General features: G+C 41.6%; 1 protein-coding gene across 2 annotated transcripts in view; it reads left to right on the top strand.

The window, feature by feature from the left end:
- The first annotated feature begins 10,711 nt into the window (after positions 1–10,711).
- The window catches only part of FAM3C (FAM3 metabolism regulating signaling molecule C), a 32,682-nt gene continuing 27,175 nt past the window's right edge, over positions 10,712–16,218 (top strand). Inside the window, exon 1 of one of the 2 annotated variants that reach the window (XM_067315364.1) lies at positions 10,712–10,727. The gene's annotated coding sequence lies outside the window, so the exon portion shown is untranslated. Of the gene's footprint in view, positions 10,728–13,608; positions 13,632–16,218 lie in introns of those variants that run through there. The other variant, XM_013956492.2, reaches the window with a different exon arrangement.

The raw sequence follows: 16,218 nt of genomic DNA, 5'->3' as shown, positions 1-16,218 counted from the left end.
TGAGTTCTTCATAAAGGCATAATACCAGTGGGAAGATGACAAGTGAACAGTATCAGAGGGTATATGGGTTAACTGAGGAGCTGACACTTTTCAAGTCATTCCAGGAGTTCTCAGACTTCTGATTCTTTTCCCCATAATTGCAAAGTAAGGTCATCTAACCTGTGTCCAAACTGCCATAGCTTCAGTACTCAGAATACTGTATCTCTTGGTCCTTGAAGAGATTATTTTTATAGTGTGAGTTTATAGCTGATAAGCCCTTGATGCTGCTGCATCACCAGATATCTGCTCCCGCAGTTTTCACAGTTGTCTTTATTAAACTTTTCACAGTTGTCTTTATTAAACTTGAGCTGCTTGTACCATCTGGATAATGCTGCAGCCTGGTCTGGTCTCTGAATAATCCCTTGGGTCTGAAACCAGCTGTATTTCAATCTGCTTCCTACAGAAACAACGTCATGTTTGCTGTCCAAATTCTCATTTTTACTTTCAAAATCAGTCAGATGCCCTGCAACCAGTTCTGTAACACTTTTGTAGTTAGAGCAGGAATGTCAATCCCCTCTTCAGGGATGTGCCTATGAATCTGAAGTTAAGGAAGCATTTCTTTTCTGTGGTCTAGACAACCAGGACAGGAGGGATGGAGTGATTATCAGTGTCTCTGCACAGTTTTTCTTATTCATCACTTGAGGTTTAGAAAGATAGAGTATGGTTATTCCATGCTGGTGACAAATGTATGTGAACTGACAAAATCCATAATTATAGAGGCTGCCTTCTATTTCTGGATATATAGGATTTAAAGGTTTGTATTACAGTAGCACCATGGGGCTCCACCCAGTACAGGCTGTGTCCTCCAAATATTTACTAAGCTGCCCTGCCTTTTTGCCCCATCGCCCTGCAGTTTTCTTCACAAAATAGGATTCTTTCCATTCCACTAGAAGAGCATAAATATGACAACTGCTGACAATTGTTTATATGTTGGTAAGAGAGGAATTGTTAGCTTTATTACATGCTAAGGTGTGGGTGGACTTGCAGAGCTTGTTCATCAATTACTCTTGTTATCTGAGTAGTAAAAAATACAGTAGATTTCTCATGTAATTGCAGAAGAGAGAGGAAAAAATCATGATGAAGGCTGGAGCTTGTGACTTCTGGTAACAGGAGGAAAGCTCCCTCCCCATTTGCAGATCTGCAACTATGGAACAAATTCAGTACCATTGTAGCAGATGAGGGGCTGAGAGCTCTTTCCAATGAAGCTTCCATGCCGGCTGAGCCTGAGCCCCACAGCAGCCCTAGGAGGAAGCGGCAAATGACAGTAGTGGGAGACTCCCTGCTGCGGGGTATGAAGGCCTTCATTGGCCACTCTGACCTGCTGGTTATGGAAGTCTGCTGGGGGCTCAGAGCTCAGACATTGCAGAAAGACTGCCACAGCTTGTCCAGCCATCAGACTATTATCTGCTGCTCTTCCACATGGACACCGAAGATATTGCCAGGGGAGACCTGCAGCATATCCTAAATGACTACATGGCTCTGTGGATGAGGATCAAGGACCCAGGTGTTTTCTTCTCAGTCATGCTGGTGGAGGGGAAGGGCTTGAGGAGTGGATGGATCCTGCTGGTCAACAACTGGTTGCACAGCTGATGCACAACTGACAACAGGGATTTGTTTTTTATGACCATAGGGTTTTTTGAGGGTTGAGGGCTCCTAGGAAGAGACAGGATCCACCTGATAAAGCTGGGTAAAAGCATCTTTGCCAACACACTGGTCAACCTGGCAAGGAGAGTTTTAAACCAGGAATGATGGGGGAGGGAGATGACCCACAATCAAGTGAGGAAGTGGTGGACCAGTTTGGCAAGCAATGGGTACAGAGTGATGTGGACAAGAGAGACCTTGTAATCAACAAAAGAGGGCTGAAAGGGGTCCACCTCAAGTATATGCATATAAATAAGGAAGTGCCTACAGGACAACATTATAGGGAAAACTCTCATAACTTTTCTGGGAAAACAGCATGACTGGGTGCCCATCTGAAGTGCCTGTACACTAATGCACACAGCATAGGGAACAAACAGGAGGAATTAGAGGTCTGCATGCAGTTGCAGGTCTACAATATGTCATTGGGATCACAGAGACTTGGTGGGATAGTTCACACAGTGGGGGTGCTACAATGGATGGATCCAGGCTCTTTAGGAAGGATAGGCCAGGACAGAGAGAAGAAATCATCCCTTATGTGAGAGAGCAACAGGAATGCATGGAGCTCTGCCTAGGGATGGATAATGAGCCAGTTGAGAGCTTATGGGTCAGGATTAGAGGCCAGAGCAACATGGATGACATTGTGATGGATGTCTGGTACAGACTGCCTGTTCAAGAAGAAGGAGATGAGTCTTTCTTCAGACAGCTAGAAGAAGCCTCACGTTCTCAGGCCCTGGTCTTCACGGGGGACATTAAGCACCCTGATATCTGCTGGAGGGACAACACACCAGGGCACAAGTAATCCAGGAGGTTTCTGGAGTACATTAATGACAACTTCCTGACAGAGGTGATGGAGGAGCTGACAAGGAGAGGCATTCTACTGGACCTCATATTTACAAATAAGGAAGGACTGGCCAGTGATGTGAAGACTAGGGGCAGTTCCTTGGCTGCAGTGACCATGAGATGGTGGAGTTCAGTATCCTGTGAGGAAGGAGCAGGGCAAAACAGGATCACAGCCTTGGATGTCAGGAGAGCAGACTTTGGCCTGTTCAGGGCTTAGAAGAACCCCAAAGGGAGATAGCTGTGGAGAGAAGAGGGGTCTAGGAGAGCTGGTTGACATTCAATGATCACCTCCACCAAGCTCAAGAATGGTTCATCCTGTTGAGCAGGAAATCAAGCAAAGCCAGCAGAAGGCCTGCATGGATGAACAAGGAGCTCCTGTCAAAACTCAAGCATAAAAAAAAAAAAAGAAAAGAAAAAAGCAGCATACAAGAGGTAGAAGAAGGGGCAGGTGACCCAGGAGGAATATAGACACATTGTCTGAGTGTACAGGGATGGGGTTAGGAAAGGCAAAGCCCATCTGGAGATGAATCTAGTGAGGCATGTGAAGGGAACAAAAAGGGTTTCTACAGGTACAGAAGCAGCAAAAGAAAAACTAGGGAAAATGTGGGCCTGCTGCTTAATGGGGCAGAAGACTTGGTGACAAAGGAAATGGAAAACAATGAAGTTCTCAATGCCTTCTTTGCCTCAGTCTTTACTTGCTCTTTTACTCTGTCCTTTAAGACTTGCCTTCAGAAAAACTAGGCCCCTGAGACGCACAGGAAAGTCCAGATAAATGAAGATTTACTCTCAGTAGAGAAGGATCAGGTTAGGGAGCATTTAAACAAACTGGACAAACCCAAGTCTATGGGCCTTGATGGGATGCACCCACAAGTGATGAGGGAATTGGGAGCTGTCACCGTGAGGCCACTCACTGTTATCTTTGAAAGGTCACGGCAATCGGGAGAGGACTGGAAGAAAGCAAATGTCACTCCTATCTTCAAGAAGGGCAAGAGGGAGGATCAGGACAGCTACAGCTACAGCTCAGTCAGCCTCACATCGATCCTGGGAAGGTGATGAAGCAAATGATCCTGGAAACCATTTTTGATATATTGATATTTTGAAATGTTTGAAGGGCAAGAGGTGACTGAGAATAGTTAGCATGGATTTATGAAGGGGAAATCATGCTTGACCAGCCTGATAGCCTTCTGTGATAAGATCACTGGCTGGGTGGATGAGGGAAGAGCAGTAGATGTTGTTTATCTTGACTTTAGCAAGGTTTTTAACACTGTCTCCCAAGACATCCTTGTAGACAAACTGATGAAGTGCAGGCTAGCTAAGTAGACAGTGAGGTGGATTGAAAACTGGCTGAACTGCTGGGCTCAGAGGGTTGGGATCAATGGCATGAAGTTCAGCTGGAGATCAGTTACTAGTGGTGTATCCCAGAGGTCAATACTGCAGCCAATACTGTTTAACATCTTCATCAATGACCTGGATGATGGGACTGAGTGCACCCTCAGCAAGTTTGCAGATGATACAAAACTGGGAAGAGTGTTTGATACACCAGATGGTTGTGCTGCCTTTCAGAGGGACTTTGACAGGCTGGAGAATGGGCAAATAGGAATTTCATGAAGTTCACCAAAGGGAAATGCCAAATCCTGCACCTGAGGAGGAATAACCCCATAACCCCATGGCTAGGGGCTAATCAAAAGCAACTTGGCCAAGAAGGACCTGGGGGTTCTGGTGGAAAATCAGTTGAATATGAGTCCTTGCAGCAAAGAAGGCCAACAGCATCCTGGGCCGCATTAGGAAAGCATTGCCAGCAGGTCAAGGGAGGTGATCCTTTCTCTCTCATCAGCACTAGTGAGACCATACATGGAATGTCGTGCTCAGTTCGGGGCTTCCCATTACAAAAAAGACATGGACATACTGAAGCAAGCCCAGTGAAGGGCCAAGAAGATGATTAAGGGATCAGAGCATCTATGCTATGAGGAGAAGCTGAGAACGCTGGTATGTTTAGCTTGGAGAAGGCTCATGGGGGATCTTATCAATAAGCATAAATACTTGATGGGGAAGAGTAAAGAAGAAGGAGCCAGATTTTTCTCAGTGGTGCTCAGTGAGACAAGAGGCAATGGGCACAAATTGAAATACAGGAAATTCCATTTAAACATAAGAAAATATTTTTTTCTGTAAAGGTGATTGAACACTGGAACAGGTTGCCCAAAGAGGTTGTGGAGTCTCCATCTTAGAAGATATTCAAAACCCAGCTGGACATGGTCCTGGGCAATCTGCTGTAATTGACTTTGCTTTGAGCAGATGGGTTAGACTAGATGGTCTCCAGAGATTCCTTCCAACACCAAGTATTTTGTGATTCTGTGTCAAAATAGGTAAGTGAAAAATAAAATAGTTAAAATTAGCCGAGGTTATTGTTATTAACTTTCAAATGTGGGTTTTAAAATGTTTTTTTCTCTTGCAATGGGAAATATGACAATATAAGTGTGTGTGTCATTCAGCTGCCTTTGGAATGTGCTTCCACCAAATTGATAAAGCATGCTATTACCTCCTCACTCATTTTCTGACTATATTATCTTTCAAAGGGTTTTATTATTATTATTATTATTATTATTAATGATACATATGAACTAAAAACCTATTATTGTACAAATATCACATTTCAAAAAGGAGCAGGCATCTGACATTTAAATACAGTGCCTGCAGGAAAAAAAAAACTAAGCTAAGTACAGCATGAAAAAGAAAGAGGAACAATATCTTGCTGAAATGAAGCATTAATAAACTTGGAAACAAGCTTTATATGTCTCCTGTGAGGAAGAGTTGTGCTTGGAGGAGCTTCATTGTGTGGAAAAGAGCTCTCATGCTAACGCAAGATGTTCAGAGCGTGGCTCCTGACCTTCCACAGTGCAGCTCATGAACAATATCATCTGCAGTGTGTCTGTCTCAGGGAGCCTACACTTCCCAGCAGGTGATGCTTCTTCCTGATCTGAATGGGTACGATCTCAGTCTGAGTGTTCTTCGGATGCTGCTCATCTAAAACTGGAGCACTGATGTTTTAGGACTTTGGGAGGCTGCTTAGATCCAGTAATGTCAAACAGGAGAACCAAAAGATCTCCACATCCACAATGAAAGAGGTTAAATCCTTTGTTCTTTTTTACTGCATGCAGATTTCATATGGCTCTTCAGCTCATTAGAAATTGCTTATAAGACCTTAAATAGCAATATCTCACTGCATCTGCCCTAATACTTAGGATGTACCTGATGTCAAGACAAACATTTATGAGTCTCATATGGCCAACCAATATTACCACCGTCCCCTTCTTCTGTCTTATATTACAGAATATCCTGACCTCGTTGGCACCAGATTGCCTGACTTATTAAAAACCTTATATTAAATTAGGTATTAATAACACACTAAATACTAGTAGTAGTACACTACTAGTAGTATCAGCAGTGTAAGGTTTAAGGTATTTTAACAAATAGCATAAGGAAGCTTCCCCTACCCTATCCTCCACTTATAATTTACAGAAGACTTTGGCCTCTATCATTGTCTACCTAAAGAGTTAAATAATACTAGATGCACTCACAGGTAGGAAAATGTAATAAGAAACCCTGTGGCATAAATGTTATATTATTTAAGCATTTGCAATTATATTATCTACAGTGGAATTTTGCTCACTAACATTACAGATGAACATGGACTTTCCTTTTATAATCATAAGGCCTCAACTTGAAACAAAAATGAATCTAAATAAAGAGAAAAAAAAAACAGACCTGAAAGTTTAGTAATGCTTGGACCTGGGGTTTATTTCAACTTATTACAGAACAAAGGGAGATCCATAAAATATTGATCCAGATTAGCACATCAGCACCAAGAAAGTTTTGGAAGTGTTCAAAGTTCTCCTCTGGACTCAGATTCTTCAATTACTTTCTGCTTTTTCTATCCATTGTCACTCAGACTTCTCATATCACAAATCTGATATTTTGGCAGATTGTAAACAAACTTGTGATAGAAACAGGGAGAGATCACAAAAGAGAGAAAATATCTGTTGCAAATATCTACCACACCATAGGGCAAATACTGAATAATACATTTTCCTTCAGGCACAGGTTCATTCTGTTTTTATAAAGCTTGATGACACCAGCCAGAAAGCTAAAAAAATGGTGTTTTGAGGATGACTTTTGCATACATATTTTTGCTTGCTTGGAAGAGGAAAGGAGAGGAAAGAGGAGAGGGCCTAAGTGACTTCATGTTGTGCTCGTACATTTTAGTTTGTATTTATAGTTCAAGTGACTCGCAACTTGGTGAAAATCACATTTTCCATTTGCTTCAAGGCAAATTGCCTGGAGCATTCTCTAAGCAACTTTCTTCACATTTCATTTCTTTTTTTTTTTTTCATAACTTTTAAAAGATGGCCTGGGGTTTGCATCTTATTACTTTAAGCAATGTAATTCTTATCATATTGGATGCCAAGATCAATGTTTTCTATGATTGTGCTGCTTTGCGGAGAGAAGTAACTTTTATACCACAAATTTTCCATGCTTAAGAGAACTAGGTGTCTGCCAGCAGTGTAATGCCTGGCTCATTTGAAACTCCATGGAAAGGTCTGCTAAGGTAAAAGTTTTAATTTATAGCATAGAAATCTCAAATTTATACTTAGAAAAAAAGATATTTTTAAAAAGCCACCAGGAATTGCTCTGATACCAGATCACTGTTGGTATTTTACTACATTAATCCCCATTAGTCTTAGTGCACTAAATAAAGTCAGGTATCACTTCATTTAACTTTTCTGCAATTACATGAAGGCAATGTTTCATTTTCTAAAAAAACAAAAACAAAAAACAGGGAAGTGCCATAATTTCATTTAGTAAAAATTAGGAGTTATGAGAGATTTAAGAAAGTAAGTTCAGGTCAAATGCTAGAGACACTAAAAAAGAAACTCTTCAAAGATATGAGTTTCAGCTTAGGCATTTTGTTCAGCTTATCATGATGACAGGCCCAATCATGAAGTTCAACTTTGCTGAGACCCAAAGCACCTCAACTTTTAAGGCACTTTGGCTTCTGACATTTGCAAAATATAGGATCAAAATAAATGCTTACAGTGGAGCTCTTTCTTAGAGTTTAACAGTTTGAGGATAAAAACAAGCTATTTGTTGTTTTATAGTTTTTAATTAATATAACCATTTGTGATTTAAAAATTATAAATTTAGAATTTATGTGAATATGAAACATATTCTATGTTGTATCTTTGTTATTACTGAATTTCTTAATTTACAGAAGCAAAAATGGTAAATTCATCACAAACAAATAAGAAGCAAAAAAACCTCCTAACAGTATAGATTTCATTTTTACTTCTTATGGAAGTTCTATATTTAATAGCCATAGCCATTTCATTACAAGACAAATTAGAAAAAATGGAAATTGCTTAATCTCATTAATAATAAACAACTGGCAAAAGAGTATCAGACTCAACAAACAATAAATGATTCTTTGGATTAGCAGTGTAAATCATGTAAACAAATTTCTTTCAGCCTAATCTGTAGAGGTTACTGTTGCCTAGTCCTGGCACGTTTCTCCAAATAGTTTTGTTCATGTTTGACTTCATATACAATTGATAGCCTTTTTAGATATACTGAACCTAGGGAGATGCTGCTTAGCCAATAGAATACATTAAGGAAGATACCTACTTATATCTACTGTAGTTAATAAGGTTTGCTTACCACCTATAATCTGTGGAATATGGAGCACAACCGACCACTTTGTGTAGGAGTTTGGTGATACATAGGAATTATATCTTTGGCACCGTGATGCTTGTATGTGATCAGAGCATTGCACACTGGAATCAATGCGGGTGACCCCATCAGGGTCACTTGCTATTTAAAAATCACCCAGTGATGCCAGTAAGCTGTGATACCATAACATGGAAGCACTTCACTATGGAGCAACAAATCATAAAAAGTATTTGTGCAAAGGCTGCATTTGTAATGTCATTATGTTTAGCTCATAGTATGATTTATTAGTGTGACTGTGATTTGTTAGTAATGAGTCAGTAATAACTGCCTAACTTCAGATCACAACACTGCACAAAGCAACTCAGATTCTGCATAACCTCGTATACGATAGTAAGAACAGATACTTATATTCAGAGCCATCTCATGACACTGTGAGGTCTTGAATACTCCCTCTTCTTTGGGCTCCTGCCAGCTGCCATACTTCTGGGGAACTTCTGGGGAAATGTGACTCTCCTCCCTGTGTGAGCTGTGGCACCCATTCAGTCAGATAAATAATTACTTTTATTTAATTGTGGCCTTTCTCAAGTCTTACTTATTTCTTTGACTTTGATACAGATGTATTTTAAGGTGTTGGTTATTGTGCATATAATAATATTTCTTCTTTTAATAATTTGATATTGCTCTTTATGTAATCTCTTTAAAATGTTTGCTTCTATAGCAAATATTTACTTATCAAAAGAGCTAGCCTCTGATAACACACTGACCTTATAAGTCTGTTATGTGGATAGTGTCACCTGACAGGCAATCAGGGGAACAAACTGGACTTTCATATACTAAAAACTGAAATACCTGTCAAATTAAAATATATCTATATCAAATATTTAGAAATAAAAGCTATTATGTCTTTATTCCTCTTGAGTAATGGCTCCACCCACTATGTATTTCTTCATTGATTCTGAGATTAAAGTACGCCTGAAACTTCAGGGTGTTGTAAGAATTTAATAAAGAAATTACTTGATTGATAATCAAACAACCATTCTGTACCAAGGAGCAGTTGGTAGCAGAGTATCTTATTTTAAGCTTGTCAGAAAAAAAGATCTGTTGACCGGAAGTGGTTAAAATAAAATATGGAAACCTCCTTTCGTCTATTTGACTTTGATGATGTGTGATATTCCCCATATTTTAGCTGTGACTTTGTTTCCAAAGAAGTGCCATATCTATTTTGCAAAAATGTTCTCTTCGTAGTTTGACAACAATCTAATTGACTGAATGTGGCTATCTGCAGTCTGAGTACTTTCTATTTACATCCCAGCAATAGGTCCAGCTGAGGGAGTTAATTCGACAGAACTCTTATCCCACAAAATAAAATGGTTGGTGTGCTGTCAGCTTATCTCCCTACACCAACTCACGGTAGGGTTAGATGACCAGTGATCCCCCCTCCACAAAGAAGAAAAAAAAAGAGCCACAGAGCATAGCAGAGACAAAGAGGAGAGAAGGATTACCTTTTTTTTTCTTTGGCAGTAACTCAGATCAGTTTTGTCCTACCGACCAAAAAAGTTAAATAAAAAAGTTTTGTTTTTCAAGCAGACAATACCTTCTCTGTTCTGCAACAGAAAATTAACTGCTGGGTTGTTTGGAAAAAAATATATAAGAAAAGGATAAACATTTCAAGCAGGATGAAATCTGTACTTTTTATTCCCCCCAATTTTTCATTTTTTCATCTTTCTTCCTCACAACTCCACTTCCTAAAATTCATCCAGTTCCGTGCAGGGTTACGAGTCTGGCTCAGAGGCTTACCCGCTGTGACAGACATGGGACAGACGGCAAGGAAAGACAAAAATCTTGGTTCTGTTCCTAGTCTGTGCCACCGGGTCCCTTAGGGCTGCTTTTCAGAGCTACCTAGCACACTTTTTCCTCTCTCACTTCAGCAGGACTTGTAGATACACGGTGGTGGATGTACGAGTATAATGGAATTTTAGAATGCCAAATTTCATCAAATTACCCCAGAACTCGCTGTCAAGAACACTGTTACTTCTGCGAAATAGTATTTTACCAACTGGAAGCATTATACCAGGTCGGAATTACGTGCGCAGTTCTCTCGGCAGCGCGCCACAGGCACAGGCACCGGCAGACCGCAGGGAGAGGCCGCCTCCGCCGAGCCTGGGCGGGCCGGGGGCGCCGGGCGGGCGCGGGCGCGGGCGCGGGCGCGGGGCCGGGCCGGGCCGGGCCGGGCGGGCCAGGGGCGCGGCGGGACGGTGGGGCGCGGCGGGGCGGCGCCGCGCGGCTCCAGTCCGCCACCACTAGGGGGCGGGCGCGCCGCTCCCCCTTCCTCTCCGTCAGCCGCTGCGGCGGGCATCGCTCGGCTTCCTGCTCCGTCGCCGCCGGGCGCTGCGGGCGGGCCGGGGAGCCGGTGCGGCGCGGCGCGGCCGCCGAGGGACGCGGGGACACGGGGACGCTGCGCGCCGCAGCCGCCCAGCCCAGCCCAGGTAGGGAACCGCGTCCTGCGCGCCAGCGGCGCCCCTACCCCCGCTCCCGGCTCCTTCGCGCGACTTTCCCCGGAGCGGCCGCGGCCGCCCGGCCCTTCCCTGCCCCGGGCCTCCGCCGGCGCCCGCCCCCCGCCCCCGCTGCCCCGCCGCGGGCCGGGTTCTCCGCGGCTGCCTGCGGCTGCGCCTGCTCCTCGGGCCGCGCCGCCGCTGAGCGGCGAGGCCGGCGGCCGCTCCGGGGCCTTTACTGCGCCGGCCGCCGCGGAGGCAGGGGGGAGGCGAGGAGTCGTGTTATCTCTCGCGCGGTATGGCTAAATGCCCCGGTATGGGTAAAGCAGTAAGTGTTTCTGCTGTAGTCGGTCTTTGACTGCTTTGACTGAAGAGATAGCACAGTATGTATTTTTTAAAAAAGGTATTTCTCTTTAATTTGTTTTGTTACGCCCTTTTCACTCACTGTTGAGTAGTGAATCATGGGCATTGCTGACAGTGGGGTTGCAAGGATCAACTCGTGTTTAACTAAACCAGTAAATTGCAGTGTTGCAGAGAACAGCCCAGAACAGGCGAGGAGAAAGTGCTGTGCATCTAGATTTGCAGAGAAACAGATGTAGAAGCTGTGCATGATTCTTTGATTTCTACTTTCTGAGTTTGTGATGTAGGAAAACGTATTATTATTTTCTACTTTTTTCGTTATTGTAGGTAAGTGCTACCATATCTTCAGCTATGTCTTTGTCTGAGCTGCTGACAGGCTGTGTAGCTCACCTGATTTCTTTTTCCTTCCCTTTTCTCAAACTTAAAATGGGATTAAATGGTATTGTGGCAACTCTTGACTTTTTTAAAGATCTCTGTGTATACATGGCATTTCTTTTGTATTATTCTGTGTTCCTGTAACTCCATGCATGGTTCTTCCTTGCCAGTGAACATAGTTGACTGGTCCTTTTCCTCCACCAAAATATTATTTAATCCTAACAGTAGAATTATTTAGAAAAAGTAAAAAGCACTGGTTAATGCCAGTGCATTTTTGCCCTTTTTTTAAAGCCTGTGAGGGTAATCAAGGTACAACTGACTTCAGTAGGCCTAGGCTGACCCCTGGCCACAGAGGGATTCTTTGAAGTAAGAAGTCTTTTTGATCTGTTGGCTTGCATAGTTGTCTCTTTGGCAAAACAAGTTTTGTAACTTGCTTGAAGCCTGAAGATAGACTCCTTACAAGTTAATAGCTTAGTATTGTTGCGTAATAATATCTAATCACTTAAGGATGGAGGAGGTATGTGGTTTATTGTAGCCATTGCTTCTCTTTCTGTCTTTTTACAATAGACCTGAACATTTCATCTAGTAAGTGTGTGGAGTAAATGGCTAACTGAGGAAATTGCCTCCCTTTACCCACATATTATTGCCTAGCGTCTGTAGATGCAGCCCAAGTGGGAGAACGCATTCAAACTCTACATCTAGCGAGAATTCTCTCAGCAATTTAAGAAAGCTATAATATAGGAAGAGTTTGAGTTCAATGAAATTTTGCCAAGCTAATGTTTAAAATATGAACTGTAAATGAACACTTAGATTATAGTTTTATTCAGAAGATTAGCATAAGAAGAGTGTTTTTTTTTTTCTGTAAGATCACAAGTGGATTGGTATTTTATAAGTCCCCAAAATATATATGTTTGCTTACATTTTATTTTATAGCCTACAGATTAGATGTCCATAAGATGAATCCTTAGCAGACACAGAGAACTTCTTACTTAAGCCTTAGCTTATTCAAATAGAATCTGTTCATTTAGATTTCTGGGGGGTTTTTTCAGTCTGCAGTCCCCATGAAGTCAAAGGGCTGATCTGTGAGTGTAAAGACTGCAAGTCTTATCACTTACCTTGGCAACCAATATCTCCATAAGAGTTGGTATAGGTGATGAGATGTTCAATTTTGAGTTTTGCACCAAAATCTGCTAAGGAAGTTTAGAGTTTAAGGTTTAATTATTAAACCACACATTTTCTCTGTCAGTGGCCTGCTGTACAACCCTATGGTAATCATTTTGCTGTCAGCAGCGCTGGAATTAATTATAACTGTTTAGCATTCTAAAAGGCTCTCTCTGGGAATTATCATATTTATCTGAAACCAAGACCGTTCATAAATTCTCGGGGTTACTTCAGGAAAAATATAATCAGCAATAGGGTCAGAAAACTTAGTTTTTCAATGAAGCTTCATGAGATGGCTGCACAAATCTAACAGCCTACTGCTGCTGTGCTCTGCTCCCTATGACTCCTAATAGTTATCTGCTAGACTGGCAGAAATATATTCATTCTCTTTTACTAAGTTAGCTTTTTTCTTGCTTAGTGAGCAAAACCATGTGGCCAGGGCTGGAGAAAAGGTTTAGTGTGACTCTCCTTTTTGGCAGCAGCAACACCCTGGCAGATGAGATCAGCCTGTCTCCTAAGTTTCTATGCTTTGTAGTATTACCCAGGCCTGAGGCCTAGTGACATGAGAGAGGGAAAAAGTGGCAAGGAGGAAATAACTTTAAACTGGTATTGCTGCATGAAACATCATCTCTCAACACCAGATTTTTCAATACGGATGTTAAAACATCTATAGCACGTAAGTAGATGCTTCTGGCTTCCCGCTTTGTATTCTAAAAATCGATGCCATACTGTGAACCCAAATATAGACTTGTGTTTTTTAAATGGAATATGGATTTTAAAAGGACTTAAGGATTTTTTTTCTTAAAAAAAAAAATACAGATAATTTGTAGTTCTGATTCTTTCCTTTGATTTGTTTATAGTTCCCTGCATCTTGATGTTATCCACAAATTTCAAAGCATATGCCTCTTCAGTAGTTCAAGTCCTTGATGATAATATTGAATAGTACTTTACCAGGCTGCTCAAAATTCAGTCACACTTAAGTTTTCACAGTGAGCTATGAAGGTATTTTCTTTTATTCTATTCTATTTCTTCTATTTAGGTATTGTTCTTCAACTATTTTTGTTCCTAATATGTGATACCATATCTGGATACCAAGTATCCTGTAACTGACTGACTTCCTTCCCATACCTGGGTGTATTTCACCCCATCTCTCACAAATGATAGTCTGTTCAGTGCTAGCATGGTTTGGTAGTGATGACTCGACCGTACTACAGGGGTACTGTGATTCTAACCATTTCGAGCAGCGTGGAGGTTGTTAGTCACTGCCAGCAGCCTGATACCTGTGATAGGATCCCACTGTGCGTTGTGCTCTAAGGCCCAGCCTGGTCCCTCTGCACGTTGGACTTGCTGTGCTGCTCCCTATCCCTTCTCCCCAGAGCTGAAGCATGATGCTTCTGCAGGGTGCCCCCCCTCAGCCAGCAGCATGCTCTTTCTGTCCAGCAAAGGGCCAAAACTGGTGCTACCTCGCGGGGGAGCTGAATGGGTGAGAGCAGGCAGGGGTAGGGCAGGGGTTTCTGTATCCTTGAAGCAAGAGGAGGGAGAGATACCAACACTGCTTTGAGCAGTGGCAACCAGCATGGAAAAATTTCCCCAGAGGCAGGTCCCAGCTTCCTAGTGAGATAAGCTTGCTACAGAGGAAAGGTTACAACTCTTGTCCCACACACAACCTCCTTGGATTTTGCTGACCTTTTGTTCAAAAAGCTTAAATGGTTGCTGGTAGTATCATTATGGTGGTGTCCATTGCTGCTGTGGGTACCTTTGATATTTTCCCTGCCCTGTGAAGTGTACAGGAGTTCCCCACATGGCTGATCTGTCTGCAGTCTTGATGGGCAGCTCTGTTTTGTGATAAATGTGGTGTTCAGTGCAATACATGAATCTCATTCATAAGATGAAGATCTCTTAATATCTTAAATTTACTCTCTAGAATCTGGTTATGTTTGGGGGGAAGAAAAGTGTTGGGGGGAACAGATCAGTTTTTCTGTGGTAAATTTGGTCCTACAGAGTAAGTATTTGTAATACTTCTTTGCTGTTGTGCTTACTTGCTTGATACCCTTTTTTAAAATGGGCCCCTGTGTCAAGTGAGGTGCTGTAACCATAGCCGCCAATAAATTTCTATAGTGGTCATGTGTAATAATACCAGTCTTTATTCTAGTAATATTACTAGTCAGTATTACTATTAGTCAGTTACTCTTATGCTAATTTTTTTTAAATGGTAGTTCTACTGAGAGTTTCTGTATGGGGCAGGATAAGATGCATGATAGTGATGCATTGTTCTGACAAAAGGCTTCATATTTTTATTGATATAAAGATACAAATGCTGTCATACGTTTGAAACATAAGTATGTTGTCTTATGGCCATACCCTGTTTTCAGTGATTCCTGGTGATCTTGCAGATAAGTGTGTTATGAAACTATTTACTCCTTGCTGTTTTGGAATTACTGAACAAATTTGACCATCTTACAAAATCAAGATGGCGATTTGCTTCTTTAAAAAGTTTAAAAAAAAAAAAAAGACATAAAACAAATCAGTGGTTTTAAACTTTCAAACAGGTGGTAGTTGCAGCAGTGCTTCTATTACAAAAGCTTGCTCATCATTTGACAGAAAAAAAAAAAACTAATCTCCCTTCCTCCCTCCCTCCCTATGTTATTGTCCATTAATTCCCTATTCTGAGAATTCTCTATTCAACTAATCATCCAGCTGAACTTCTGAAAACTTCATCTGTACTGAAAACATGTTCTTCTCTGTGGTGAAGTTTGAAAAGGAAATGGGTGAAGGAGGTTCAGCAATTTGTTTTTTGAGGTTTTTACTTATCTTAAATCCTCTGTGATTTTTTTTTCCAATCCTGTGGAAAAAACAGGGCTAAGATTCTCTTTAATAGGTATTTAAACAGCAGTGTGTTAAAGTTAACACATTTAAATAGTATGTTTTTAGGGACCTTAACTTAAAACTTAAACTTTTTTTTTAATATTGACCAATACATTTTGTGTAATATTTGGGGAGAGGCTTCAAAGTATGGATTGAGATGACTCCCCATCTGAAGTCAGCCTCTGGAAACAGGGTGCTCTGTGAGGTCGTCTTCCATTTTATTTGCCAAAGGAGCGTGGACTGAGTCTCACTCTTAGTGAGAAGAGTGCCTTAGTACTTTTATCTTAGGCTTCTCAGGATTCAGGAGAATTTTTCTGGTTGTGAGGACTATTAGTTTGTGTGTTGCCTAAGGTTAAAGTCCTGGACTGATGCTGCTAGGAAGAGCTGTGGTGGAGGGAGGGCATTTGCATGGTCAGTAATTTGACACTTGGAAAATGTTTGTTTTGTACATCAAGTATCAAAGTACTTGTGCAGAGTAATGTTTCTTCTCATGTATATTTCCTTTCTTAAAACAAAAGTGAAACCACATACCAGTATTTTCAACAAAGGTGATTCTGCTACTGTTGCGTAGTGTCTCCTTTCTAATTTGGGGGTAAGTTTGTCAGGGTTCAATTTGCTGCTGGCAGAAGTAGAATAAAATCTGGTGTTAGCAGTCCAAGCTTTTCAGGTCTAGTTCGGTGTTGTCAGAATACCAAGTTGAATCTTGTGTATACGGAAGAATACA

The sequence above is a fragment of the Apteryx mantelli genome, chromosome 1, assembly GCF_036417845.1.
Source record: "Apteryx mantelli isolate bAptMan1 chromosome 1, bAptMan1.hap1, whole genome shotgun sequence".
NCBI lineage: Eukaryota > Metazoa > Chordata > Aves > Apterygiformes > Apterygidae > Apteryx > Apteryx mantelli.
This window is presented reverse-complemented; position numbering and strand designations above follow the sequence as displayed.